We start from the raw sequence: 15,796 nt of genomic DNA on the forward strand, positions 1-15,796 counted from the left end.
TGAATTAGGTGGAATATATATCGAACATAATGTAATTGTTTTGTCTAATGATAAACGAATTGCAACTGCTTGCAGATCCGTTGTGAGTTGGACTGTGCTATGAATGACGTTGTCCTTCACAAAAATGGATGATCCGCCTGCAGCACGTTCATCTACCTTAGAAAATGTGCTATACATGTTGTATCCTTTTAAAGATACGTTGTCACTTTCTTTTAGATGAGTTTCTTGAAGACAAAATGCAATAGGTAAAAAAGACTGAACTAGAAGTGTTAACTCGAGAAGATTTATTTTAAGACCTCGGCAATTCCATTGGATTATATTTGTCATTATTTTTTAAAAGAAGGGCGAATGCTGTCGAGTTTGCCAGCATTCTTATTTCGCTCACCCTGAGATCGTGATCTTTCGGGTGGCGGAACACTTTCAGTTTCCATTTCAGTTTCGATGATAAGTGTTGAAAATCTGTTGTGCGAGGAGAGTCGTCGATCTTCAGGACTACGCGCAGCTGGTGTTACTCCGCCTCGACCCCTACCTCGCGACCTCTAATCAGAAGACTTCTGAGAGGATGTATTTCCTGGCTTCTTTTGGACATCCTTCTTTTCTTGAGAACGAAGAGGAGATGGGGCTCTGGTAGACTGTGTACTGGACGAAGAAGATACCTTCTTGGATGCAGATGAAGGAAGACTTTTGGAGGTGGAAGAATCATCTATGTCATTGGGAAGATCCCAGACAGATTCACCGCTCCAATTGTGTATTTCTACTGTTTCTTTTTTATTTGATTTTTTTTTTCTCATTTTTTTTTGGTGATGATAGTGAGCTCTGTAGGGAAGATTGAGTTGACTGAGTACTGGTTTTGGAAGATATTGGTTTTCTTGGAATTAATATTCTATCGGTAGGTTCTGTTTCAACAGGCAGCATTTTAAAATTGTCCGCATCAATTGGCCAAGTCATGCGAGTTTGTGTATTCTCGTGACTGAATGAGCGGACAACTTTGCTGGCGTACGATGGTCTGTTTGAAACAAGGAGTTCATTCGAAACAGAAGCTATCTGTTTAGCTTCTGGGTAACTAATGTTTCTTTCTGTTTTAATTTTAATAATATTTTTTTCTTTAAGGTAAACAGGGCAGTCCCTAGACGATGAAAAATGGGATTCACCACAGTTTACACATTTAGAAGATTCAGAGTGACAGTTTGTTCCCTCGTGTCCTTCGTCAGAACACTTGAAGCATCTCTGCTTACCACGACATTGTTTGCTTCCATGACCAAACTTTTGACAAGTAAAGCATCGAATTGGGTTAGGGATAAACATGTCAACTCTGATTCCGAAGCAACCTAAAGTAATAGATGGAGGAGGAGTTGGAGTTCTAAAGGTCAAAAGATAAGTATTTAATTTGATTATATTTCCATTCTTTTTAATTTGAAATCTAATAACATTAGTTACACCTTGGCTTGAAAGTTCCTCACCGATTTCTTCCACGGTAAGGTCACCAAGGTATTGACTTCTGTCTCAAATGATCCCCTTACAGCTGTTCAAACTGTTATGAGGAGAGGCAGAAACAGGAAAGTTTGATATTGTAGACATTGTAAGTAAATTTGTTGATTGACTTTTGTTGGAACATTCAACCAACAAATTGCCAGATCTCATTTTTGAAACTTTTTTAACAGTACCAGCAACGCTTTGAATTTGTTTGTGAATTACAAAGGGCGATATTTTTGAAATTGGTTTTTCTTCTGTTCCTTTTATTACAATAAATCTGGGCCAACTGTCATCTTCCCGACAGGGCTCTGAATCATCACATTTTCTTTTCTTGTGTATTAAAGCTGATTTAGAGGGTTTGTTTTGTTGTGCCATATGAAAGGAGAAAGATTCACCATTCTTGCCATCCACCCACCTCGGAGTGCCTACAAGGGCGATGCTGTGTTTCCGTGGCGAACCGGGATCGAGTGCTAATGCTGAAAACGAGCTCCAAATATAATGTAGCTGGTCCTCAAAATCAGCACCCAAGATCCACTGCGGAAAGCACCAGATGTTCCAAGAATAGTATACTCAAGCAGAGCGTATCCATCAAGCGAAAAAGAAAGCGTACCACTTGATTGACCCATGAGCCATCGCCTTCTTCAGTTATCCAAAATATAAATAGCTTAATTTAAAATACATGTGTATATTATGAAAATTGTTACAAGAAAGCTTATTGTTGAGGATTAACTGAAGGGCTCGACATGACCAGCCGATTGATTGAACCGGGTCCATCCGACCTCCCGTTTAGATGATTTCGAAGCCAAAGCAGCTTATTGAACTATAGTCTCGTCCGTCCGGGTATTTTCTGACCGTAAGGAGTCTGGCTATAGCCCTCATCCACAAGGATCTCGTCAACCACCGACACGGGTAGCAACCCACGGCAAACGGGTTGGAGAGCCTATTTTATTTAAAACATCGGGCATCTCACGATGTTCGGATCACTTTAGTCTGGTCTCTACCCTTCGACCTGTCCAGCATGGGTAACCCTATCAGGAGACGAAGCTCCAGCTGGCATAGCTCTTGGGGTCACTGAGACACGCAAGCCCTCCGACCACGGCAAGGATAGCGATCCACCGGAGGGTCTAGAAATGTGTCATGTCCATATATGCTTTCTTTGCATCTTGTACAGTGTAAGACATTAAAAATCAATTTATCAACAACTGTATAAATTCCACCATCACATTCTATAAATAGCCACTTTCTGTCATTTCCATTATATTGTTCCAAACCAGCTCTTTGGCCCATATTGAAAAGAATTTCAGATATACTTTCAAAGCTGTTTGGGTTTAACATGTCTGGCTCACCTGTTTTTACTTTATATTGATTTTCTTCAGTTTTTATGCTCGCAAAGTGCTTGTAAGGATGGATTTTTACTTCATTTGGAATAAGATCTTCCAATTCTGGTTTCTCCAGTATTAAGTTTCCTCTGCAGTTGGTGCATTTCCTACTTTTGATTTCATTCTCAGCTCCACAACTTATACATGTTTTCTCTTTCTGACTTTCTTCCTTCCTAAAGATAACCTTATCAATAAAATCAGAATATACTTCATTGTTCTGACACTGATCTGCATTTACAAATGACAGTCTTTCTTTGATAAATGCATTTCTACTCTTTCTAAAAAAATCAACATCTTTCTGTTCTTCACACATAAACTTATGTTTCTGTATTTCTGTTGGATCTTTAAAAAGCCAATTGTTTGGAGAATATTGTTCCTCATTTTGTATTTTATTATTAGGATCAATACTAATATAAATGTGACTAGTGACAATGCTCATCGGCACTTTATTTTCGGCTCTTATTTTGTAGGTTTTACCAATAAGTTGTTCATTGTCAAACACTGACCTTACAATACCAGTTGGGACCTCAATTGGAGATGAGGCTTGATCTAACATCCATTTTGACATATAATCGTAACTACCGGATGGATTAAGTTTAGAAAAGTAGGATACCAAGTTCTTACTTCTAGATAGGGAATAAATTAGAATATTCTCCTGAAAAGATAATGGTAAAACTAGCTTAGAGTTACGGCATCCATAGATATACTCAACTGCCTTTGCTACTTTGAATGATGTATCTCCTTCATTTACAGGGTTTCCAAATAGAAGTTTAATCAAATTAACCAATTCAGGAGGTCTATGGGCTAACCATTTATCAGGGTTGTAGGAAAGAAGCTTGTCTATTGAGCTTTTATTTTGTTCATTGTACAATGCTGATATGTCACTCTTAATCAAAGTGTCAAGCATGCTTCCAATATGGATACATTCACTCATAAGGGATTCTCTGCTTGTTGATTGCTCTACTTGGCTTTCAGGACTCTCACTGACTTTGCAAGAGTCATCAGAGATGTTCTCTAAATTAACAATACATGAAGCACCTGTAGCTTTGCTGGAATCAACAGGGCTGCTGTTCTCTAAATCATCAATGCAGGCATGGCAAATAAATTTCGTTTGATTACTCCTTTTCCATCAGAAGTTTCATTGTGGAATTTTTTATTTTTTTACAAACGGGTATATTGAAGAGTGGTGAGCCATCATTAGAGGTTTCATGTAAAACTGATCCACATCTTTTCAAAAATTTACCTCCTTCATTTCTATCTTGTTTAGTAAAACGGGTTTTTGGTGGCATGGTTCTAGTAAAACCTACAAATGAACCCACACTATAAACTTCTCTTATACATGTAATTTAGCATTACTGTAGCTTGTAAGCAACATCTTTTAAAATAATAAAATTTGATGCAACTGTCATACAAGGGAGAGGTTTAGCTAGCTATAAAGCCAGGTTTAATTTTTCATTTTCTACATAAGAAAATGCCTGCACCAAGTCAGGAATATGACAGTTGTCCTCCATTTATTTGGTGTGTTTTATCTTTTCCTCTGTGTTCATTATTTTTGTGATTTTACTTTTCAGTAATAAAAAAGACAACATTAACATTACAAAAGAAATACTGTATGGGTAAGCACATACTTAGAAATCCCAACACAATTGGTTGTTAAATGATTTTCAATGAATTAACATTAAATTAGTGGTCCATCATCTTAAACTGACCTAATCACTAACAGATTCATGTAATTGTAAATTAAGGGAAAGTTTCAGAATAAATAGACCATGAATGATGGTGAATTTATCAAACGCAATCTATGGCTTCAAAATCCTGGCTAGACGTCTAATATGGTGTTGCATTTGAATGTAATTAGTCCAGTAAAGTTGTAAATTTGGATAATGGTTGATGAGGTATTGTCTAGGTTCTTCCTCTATTGAATTTCTAAATTATACAAATCATCTATTAACTGTAGACTAATCTACTATCAATAAACTTTACATACATGTACTTCTATTGTAGTTATGAAGACTTTTTCCTGCTGTTCAAAAACTCCATATTGTACAACAACATTTTTTCCCGCTTATAAAAATGTCTCTAAATTGGGAGACAATTACTTCCCCCTATTTTCAATGTCTCTAAATTGGGAGACAATTATTTCCTTCTATTTTTAATGTCTCTAAATTGGGAGACAATTATTTCCTCCTATATTTAATGTCTCTAAATTGGGAGACAATTATTTCCCCCTATTTTTAATGTCTCTAAATTGGGAGACATTTTTTCCCCGCTTTTTAATGTCTTTAAATTGGGAGACAATCCAACTAAAAATTGGGAGACACTACTTAAACGTCTCCAGATTGGGAGACATATATTTCCCGCTCTTTTAGAACTCTAATTTGGGGACATTGAATCTGTTTCTAAAACAAGAAGCTTCCTGTAATATTTGACATAAAGAAATGAACAATTCAATTTATCTGGATGAGATCAAATCAGTACGGCATGCTAGAGGATGGGACAGAGAAAACACTGTTCCTGTAGCATTCATTTCCACTGTAAATGGGTAAGTAAAAATGTTATTTCATTGTTATGAGACATGTACAAAATGTATACTGATCATAGATAGAAAATAAAGCTTGTTAATATACAAAAACAAAGAGAAATAGAATCCATACATCTTTATTAACCATGTCTTTGCTTGTGTCATCATTGGGAATGGCTTTTTGTTGTTTTGTTGATAACTCTAAACAGTTCATCCAACTGTTACTTTTAATGAATGATTCTTTCCATATCTGATTTCTTACTATCATGACTATCTTTTGTCTTTAAATTGTATACTGCACTTTTCATATATATCTATCTAGTTATATAATGCCAGGTCACAATCCTTTTAGTAAATTACATATCACCTTCTTTATTTCTAGGTATCATGCATATAAAAGAAAACCTCTGCCTGGAAGATCCTTTGTTATGAAGTGTATTCCTGAGCCAACAAATCGATTTGACAGAAATGCTGTGAAGGTGGTGGCTCCTAGTGTTGGTGACATTGTTCCTGACATAATAAATATGGAAACAAGATCTTATCCCAACCAGCAATATGTGCATCAAATATTAGATCAAACCATTGGTCATGTCCCAAAATTTATTTGTAAAATTATAAGTCATTCAATCAGTTTGCACAGGACTCCGAGGCATGCCATATTCTTGATGACCTAGAGGGTTAGTTGCTGTAAATTCATCAAAAAACAAAGTAACCTGTAAAGCTTTATCGTCATCACGAAACAGGGGATTTGAATTGTATAAATATCCATCACAATAATCTCTCAATACACCATCATTTGATTTATGACTATTGATTACGTAGGAAAAAACATCATCATAAGATAATAAATTTCTCAGCGTCTCTAAAATTGGTACATATTGGTATGTATCATTACAATTTCTGTTTGCTTTAAACTCCAAATGTTGCACAAAGTTAAAAAAATGCTTAGCAAATTTATTCAATTTATACTCAGAATCTAAACTACTTAAAGCATCTTCAACATCAGTTTGCTGTTCTAAAATTCTTTTAATTTCATGTATTTGAAGATTGTCAACATGATCCCTCATCAATTCACTAAAAGATTGTGAGACCTGAGCTTGATGGTGACAAATCATAGAAACAAACTCATTAACTACAACTGGTATCACAACTGAAGGCAACTTATACTTTTCTCTTAGCATTAATAAAAATGAACCTAGTCTTTTATGAAAATTAATTGTTATATCTGCATCAGCAGCAGTATTAACATTTTCATAATGCATAACATTGTCCTCAAAATCATCCTCATCATTATATTCAACTAGAGATTCTAATATCGTATCATTTCTGCTTTTTTCTTTGTACTTTGATAAATTTTCTTCATGAAATGTCTTATGCTTTCTTTTAACATGTTTTAGCAGGGAATCTAAATTACTGTAAGCCCTTTCACAATTATCAGCAGGACAGGACAATGAAAATTCATGCTCATGACTATGGACAAATCGGTAATGACTTATTAGCTTAAAACATTGTCTACTTTGAAAAGGACACTTTGAACATAAAAACATAATGAAGCATAAAAAAGTGTGGTCCTTTTTATCATTTACATGGTAAAGTTTTACTGATCATTTACTTACACATGTACATGTAAATCTAAGGAGCACACTTGTATAACAAATGTTGAGGTATGTAGACTTTTTTTTCAATTTCTATTTTCAGTCAAACTAGCTATAGGCTTATCTGAAAAGAAAAGAAAATCCATGTCAGGCAGGTACAATTTGTACATTTGTTCTCCTAAAAAGTACATATACAGTACTAACACTAGTACTTCACTTCCTGCTTCTGACCTAAGTTTTTTTCTGAAATATTCCAACTTTTTAGTTGTTTCTTTTAAAGTACAAGTCCATGTAACAGTATACATGTACATGAGCAGCATTAAATTACAGACAACAAATAATTATAATGGATATTTTTCAAATATACAACACAAGTTCACTTCTCAGCAGAAGAACTGGCTCAAGACAGCAGATGCATCTTTCCAATCCAACAGGAACGAAGATTCCTTGTGTTGTAACGTTTATACAATATTATAAGTTGTGTCAGTTTGAATTGTGCATATATAATTTTAAAAAGTAAAGGTTTGCTGAAGTAATTTTTTGGTCCTTTATTTTCAAATGTACATGTAATTTTTCTTCAATTTTGTTTCCAATATTTTTGTTCTTCCGACCATGCACTGATCTAAATTACACTTACCAAAATTTTGCCAATTCAATCTGTTTCTTTCTATTTTTAACTAACTGATATTCTTGAAATCTTATGTACAATGGATCATTCATATAGGTCAACTTTGTCTTTAGGTCAGGTTTTTCAATTTTTTTGATTACTGGTGGAATAGCTTGGCCATGGTTAGTAGAGGATTTTTCAGAATCAACACTTTTCTGAGGTGGGTGGCTAATTGTCTGGGAACAGGTGTCAACTGTTCGGTCTGTTTCTGAAGACGAACTTGGAGCAAAGCAGCACGATGATCTTGCACATAAACAATAGCCTGAAATATTCTTAGACTCCTTTTTCTTTTGTCGATTTTGTTCCCTCTTCTTTCTTCTGTACTTTCCCTTAGAATTTAACGAATGTTCCCCATATAATTGCTGTAAATAAAATACTTGTTTAAGTATATATAATTGTAATTCTTTTATATATACACCTTTTCGCTATTTATCTGCCATTACTGGATATCACACAGGTTTTTGTTAAATGTTGACATCATAAAACAAAATATATGACGCAACAAATTGACAATGGAAAAGTGATTGTTGTTTTATGAAAATTTCTAACATCCAGGTGTTTTCTACAGGTACCCCAAAACAGCAGATGGAAAAAATCAGTATAGACTATAGTCCTAGGGTAACTTGTACAGGGTAAGAGTACTACAAGTTACAGCAGGTACTCCCCCCTCCAAAAAAAATAACCAAAAAAAATAACAAAAAAATCATTATTATCATTGGCAGTTCAAGAACTTTTTGTAAAGGGTGGGGTTTAGCTCACTTACTGACCTAAGGGGGAGTTGGGCTTCAGTGATTCACTTTAATATATATGAGCAACCAATTTCACAACAAAAGTCTCCCCCTTTTTTCCTAGATCCGCGTGTGTTAGTCCCTCCAATACGCAATCATGTACACATTTGATATAGCAATGTTACCGAAAAGTTGAATTCATGAATGAAATTCATACCGATTTAATTTATCCAAAACATAATCATGAATGATATAGCTGTTTGTTGTCTTTTTCATAGTCAAGATCGGTTGCATGGGCGCAGCCATGTTTATTTCAGAACGAGGCTATTGTTACAAGTCAAATCGTAATTCTGCCTTATTTTATTTTTATTGAATAACAAAACTTCCGCTTAGGGTAACCCGTCTTTCTGGTCTGCGGTTCGTAGCGGAAGCAAACAGAACAGAACAATAATACTACTGGTAACCCGTCCTTCTGGTCTGCAGTTATCAAAGATAAACAATTAACAACACGACTAGTTCCACGTTCCTCCCAGGTCACGTGATCCAAGTCGTCTTGAAAATACGAAAAAAAACCACAAATACTCAATGCTTCACAAAAAACAGGGGTTCTACCGCGCTGCAAAACCCCTGTAAGTTTATGTAATATTCTCTACCAGAGTATTACACAACAACAAACGATCGGTAAAGGTTTCCCCCGAATCCTTTTCCGCGGGAAACACTGTTGAAGCGAACGTCGCCTCAAATCACAAAATAAGCAATTACTTGCAATGCACCACGCAAATAAGTGCTCGCAGCGCCAATGTTGTGATTCCGAGTAAATATGAAACTTACCCAAGAAGCTGATGATATATCAGGCGTCTTATTTCAAGGCGATTGTATCTTTTGGTAATTCTGCTACGTCTTGTAGATTATGTTTCCGGAAAGAGAGAGAGAGAGGCATCATGGGATCGTGCACTTCCGGCAGGGTCTGGCTTAATACCAACGAATACTACACTGGTAACTAGTCGTGAAAAAAAGGGGGAACGATAAAAAAAAAACACATTTAGAAATAAAAAGAAATTATTAAAACAAAGGATTTTTATGTAAAAATGCAAACATATCTGTGTTTTTGTTGTTGTTATTGTTATAGTAGGTGACTTAATTACCTCGAAACAAGAACTACAGACAAAAGATCTTTTGAAATATATTTAATAGCACTTTTTACTAATTTATCATAAAATCTACAAGTGCCAAGTACACGCTTAAAGAATCTTGTCAGATATTGGAAGAAAAATAGTATAAAATTGAAAATAATATGACGTCATAGCGGTCAGCATCGAATTTCACTATGCATGCTGAGTAAAGTTACTATGTTAATTAGTAGCGATAGTATCTACTAGGCATCTATCTGAGATTACTAGACAGACTAGTCAATCTGACTAGGTATTTTTTTTCAGTGAAACACGGATATTATAAGTTGTCCGTCACAGAGGCCTTATTTACAATCACTTTGATATTTCCGTAAAATTGTCGGGCGGTCAAAATCAAAACAATGAACGCGAATTTAGTGAATTGTTCGTGCTTTCGTGAGTTTATTCTTCTTGAAATAGTAACATTTTAATATTATGTGGGAACCTAGACTTCAATGACTACACATACAAGGTTTGGACTTGCTTATTCTTTGGAAATTCAAGTTTCAAATTTCACCCCGGCAACCTATTTTTGTAAAGACCTTGTAAGCCAATTTTCAACACGAATTTTTCAAATTTGACGTTTCAGCCATATTAGCCTGTATTTTACACTGCAATGTTAAAGGCCTCTCGCTTCGATTTTTAAAATAGCTCAGGAACCTGTATTTTTGCAACAACAGTCATGTTTCGTTTAAATGGTGTATATTGTTGTGTATATTCATTTTCTGCTCCGGCAACCTGTCTATCACTTAAATTAAAACAGACATTTTTTCAAAATTCCCTATCATTTTAATGTAATTTTCGTGACCCGTATCCGATTTGTTTAGTATAATATTCAAATAAGCAAAGTGGCGTTGATTTCTGGATATGCGGGGTTCATGTATTAAGTTATTTGAAGCAGTCGCCGTGGCAACTCCATTTAAAGAAAGAAACTTTCAGAATGAATTTATTTTTTTCTGGTTTATCACATATTTTTCCACTATTAGCAAAAATATGAACCTATTACACCAAAGGAACAGAATAAGACTGTTGATGAAGAATACAGCTCTTTTAAGTCACAATGCACAGTTAGTTTTAGAACTCCCATTCATACTCCTCTGCAAACCTCAAGTGACAGTTGTGAAAACATTGACCATAGGTATTTCAAACAGCAAAACACCAACAATCACCAAAGAAGAAAGCTGCAAAGATATTATTTGATGTACCAAAAGTACTGGAGACCGTAGTTAATTGTATGAAAGGTCCAGAATCAGACTTTTTGACCAGTTCAGAATGTGCATTAATTCAATCTTCACTGCCTTTACTTTCCAGGAAAGAACTTGCAAAATAGATTCTTGACATACCGGCAATGCAAAAGACAGTAAAGGATTTGTTGTTTGCTGAATTGTCGCAGGGCAATGTTGTTTTGCGTTCAAGAAAGCATGGAAAAATCAGTCGGCTAATGCAGAAATCGTATCGCAGATTTAATGAATTTGGTCCAAAATTCGAAGAAACTTTTAATAGAAAGGAAATCCCTCGCAAAAGCCGAAGAAGACCTGGAAACGTTTCAAAAAGAAAGTGAATAACAGAGGTAACAAGCCGCAAGGAAGAGCTCAAACTGATTGACAATTTCCTACAGGAAAAATACAAAAACTTATCAAAACCAGAACCAAATTCTAAAATTGAACATTTAATATAAATACAAATACAAATGCAATTACAAAATGCTTCACCTCAACATGATGAACTAAATCAAGCAGCTGTGAAATTACCAAAACTGGAAATAATGGGTTATAATGGAGATAAACAGAGGTTTAAAAAGTTTGGGACCAATTTGAGTAACTGTTCACAAAAACACTAAACTGTCAAAAAAAATCATACTGAAAGAGTAAATTACATGGCACAGCTCAAAGTGCTATATCTGGGTTACAGCTATCTTATGAAATTTATGATGTTGCGATAGACATTCTAAAAGATATATTTGGTGATATACAGAACGCAGTGAATGCACATTACGCTGAACTTGTAAATTTGTCGTGCGCGTCAAACCGTACATCATAAATCAGATTTCTTTACGATACGATTTAACGTAATTTGGGAAGACTTGTAGCTCTTAATCAGAATATAAATCAAGATGGTTTTATTTCAATGATAACAACCACACTTCCGGAAGCGGTGTTAGTTCAACTAGAATATTGGGAATAGCACAACTAAACTAGAGGCTCTAAAGAGCCTGTGTCGCTCACCTTGGTCTATGTGAATATTAAACAAAGGACACAGATGGATTCATGACAAAATTGTGTTTTGGTGATAGTGATGTGTTTGTAGAGATCTTACTTTACTAAACATTCTTGGTGCTTACAATTATCTGTATCTGTAATGAACTACGTCCAGTTAGTTTCAATGGAAAATTAAAGTGAAAATTTACAAATTTTAAGAAACTTGTTAAATATTGACTATAAAGGGCAATAACTCCTTAGGAGGTCAATTGACAATTTTGGTCATATTGACTTAATTGTAAATCTTACTCAGCTGAACAATATGGCTGTTTACAGTTTATCTCTATCTATAATAATATTAAAGATATTAACCAAAAACAGCAAAACCTCCTTAAAATTACCAATTCAAGGGCAGCAACCTAACAACAGGTTGTCCGATTCATCTGAAATATTTCAGGGTAGATAGATCTTGACCTGAATAACAATTTGACCGCATGTCAGATTTGCTCTAAATGCTTTGGTTTTTGAGTTGTAAGCCAAAAACTGCATTTTACCCTAATGTTCTATTTTTAGCTATGGCAGCCATCTTGGTTGGTTGGCTTGGTCGTCGGACACATTTTTTAAACTAAATACCCCAATGATGATTGTGGCCAAGTTTGGTTAAATATGCCCCAGTAGTTTCAGAGGAGAAGATTTTCTAAAAGTTTACTAAGATCTACGAAAAATGGTTAAAAATTGACTATACAGGGCAAAAACTCCTAAAGGGGTCAACTGACCATTTCGGTCATGTTGCCTTATTTGTAAATCTTACTTTGCTGAACATTATTGATGTTTACAGTTTATCTCTATCTATAATAATATTCAAGATATTAACCAAAAACAGCAAAACTTCCTTACAAATTACCAATTCAGGGGCAGCAACCTAACAACGAGTTGTCTGATTTGTCTGAAAATTTCAGGGCAGATAGATCTTGACCTAAATAACAATTTTACCCCATGTCAGATTTGCTCTAAATTTTTGGTTTTTGAGTTATAAGCCAAAAACTGCATTTTACCCCTATGTTCTATTTTTAGCCATGGCAGCCATCTTGGTTGGTTGGCTTGGTCGTCGGACACATTTTTTAAACTAAATACCCCAATGATGATTGTGGCCAAGTTTGGTTAAATTTGGCCCTGTAGTTTCAGAGAAGATTTTTGTAAAAGTTAACGACAGACGACGGACGACGACGACGGACGACGGATGCCAAGTGATGAGAAAAGCTCACTTGGCCCTTCGGGCCAGGTGAGCTAAAAAGTAGAAATCACTGTACAAACAAATCAGATACCATATTATTGATTGAGAACATATTTTCTAAGTTCATGTTATAATTGAATTTAAAGAAGATATGTTGGATTTTCATTCTTTATCTCCTTTCTGTTCCATGGGATAGATTAAATCAAAGTGATGGAAATCACTCACAGAAAGATTAGAAGAGTAGTTCGAATTATTTCATCTTAATGTATGGAAGGGGGGGGAATGAATTGCACTATTGCTGAAAATTGCATTAACAGCAGGTCTTTAGAAGGAAACTTGCTTTTCCAGTTTGAGGATAAAAAGTAAAATCACAAAAATACTGAACTCAGAGGAAAATCAATTTGGAAAGTCCATAATCATAATCCATAAAATGAGCTAAAATTGAATAATAAGGGTCTCTTAATTTGTACAATTTTAGTTAATCTGCAGTTTATACATTGGTGGATGCCAGTTCTGAACATGTTTCAAAAAATAAAAAAAAATGAAAATCAAAAATTCTTCTATTAAATTTTACCAACTATCCTTGTAAGACATAAATCTAGGCCAACAGCCAAAAACTTTAAAGTGTCTACAGAAATAATGTTAATATGTTGTTTTCGGGCATTTTGTAAGTTGAAACATAGGTTATATGACATTGAAGATTAACAGTTTTTGAGTGCCTTTTGATCAATTTTAGAAGTATTTTTCAACACAGGGCATTGGAAATGTACTTTATCAGTGTAAACAAATTACAAAACTTATTTTATTGAAATGTGGATCCCTTCTTGATAGCAAAAATATATATTCACCTTTAATTAAGAACGTTGTGGATTGGTTCCAGTAAGGTTATTTCGGACCTTAACGTCACATGAACGTTGTAAGAACGTTTAAATGAAACGTTACAATTTTAACGTTGTGTGGAAGTGTCAGTTTGGTTATGTTACAAACAATACATGGTAGAAATGTTTAATATTAGTTACTTTTTAACGTTACTTTACTAACATTCTTAAAACGTTCGAATAATGTTTTTTTTAAATAATCTTTCCATAAAAATAATAAATATCAAATGTATTTAATAGAAAAAAATGCAAGTAAGATGTTTTCAGTCTTCCATGTCAATCAAACCATTATTTTGTTGCAGAAAGTCAATGCTGAGGGTTTTTAAAACTCAAACTCACCGACACTGTATTAAGAACAAAATTTGTTTTTATTCCTTAAAAATATAGATTGCTCGATTGAAAGTTAAAATTCCTTATTCTCATTATTTATTATAACTTTTTTCATTCAACATTAATTTGTGAAACATGATTATCAATTATATACAGAATGATATTTACAGCCATTATGTTAATGAAGCATATTCTGATAAGATTGACCTATATAATTATGTTGACCAGATGTTATACAAATTTCAAAGATAGACGCTATGGTAATTAAGGTTATAGAAAGTGTAATGGAATAGTCACTTTTGAGACTATTTCCTGTCGTGTATTTGTAAAAAAGCAGTGATAACAATTAAAACAAAAGAGAAAATCGCATCATCTAAAGAGAAAGAAACATGTAAGTTGATTGTTACTTTACAAATTCTGATATACGTATATGATTATGAATGACAATTAATACATGTTTTTTTTAACCACAAATAAAACTTATTTCTTTCCTGAAATCTTTGTTAAATGTGAAGATTTCATTTATAACCCTTATCAATGGAAAAGTATATTTTCGAATTTTCCTTGCTACATACAGTTTCATAATGTTGTTTAATTATGTTTAGTTCATACAAATTAAAAAGAATTGGAAACAATGCACAATAAATACTTAAGTAGCATAATAGCAATCCTTAATCCCACATCGAATTCGAAGATTGCAAATATAAATGCATAATTGAAATGTTAAATATTATTATACCGATAATGCTGTTGTATTTAGATTTGACTTCATATTTTTTTCACTAGAATTATTCGTTTAGTTAGAACATTTTTCTTACATGTTTCTGTTTCCTGTATCCATATCTACCCTCAATTTTCCGGCTAAAATTATCTAGCACAGTGAAGTCTAACAATCTAAATACATGTTGGAAGATATAGTATGAGTGTGTTATCCCCATGGCATCGCCTTGTATAGTCTAGTTTTAAAAAAAGAGGTTTTTTTAGGATTTATTATTTTCATGAGAAGTACACAGTTCCAAATGGTGAAGTTGAAATCATCCCTTCGTAAATTTTACGGAAGCCATCACGAATTGGTTGACCGTTATGGAATACCGTTTCACAAATGATATCGGATATGTTCCTTACGTCGTAACTACAATCCCCTTCCCTTTCATGAATGTGACCTACCGAATTAAACTATTTACCGGATTTGTAATCACATTAGCAGCACGACGGGTGCCACATGTGGAGCAGGATCTGCTTACCCTTCCGGAGCACCTGAGATCACCCCTAGTTTGTGGTGGGGTTCGTGTTGTTTATTTTTTAGTTTTCTATGTTGTATCGTGTGTACTATTGTTTTTTTCTGTTTGTCTTTTTCATTTTTAGCCGTGGCGTTGTCAATTTGTTTTCGCCCCTATTTGAGTACTCATTTGTTCATTTCTTTATTACAGGGACAGTGAAATAATTTTTATGAAGATTTGCTACACTGGATAAGAATTAAACTAAAGACTGATTCAGAAAAAGTGCCACAAGAAAGTGTAGCAGAAAACAAAAGGAACACACTTGTGAATACAACCCATGTTAGATTACAAAACTATGAAATAACAGTATAAACCTAATGAAGTGAAATAACAGAACTAGGAAA

The sequence above is a fragment of the Mytilus trossulus genome, chromosome 5 (genome assembly GCF_036588685.1).
Source record: "Mytilus trossulus isolate FHL-02 chromosome 5, PNRI_Mtr1.1.1.hap1, whole genome shotgun sequence".
NCBI lineage: Eukaryota > Metazoa > Mollusca > Bivalvia > Mytilida > Mytilidae > Mytilus > Mytilus trossulus.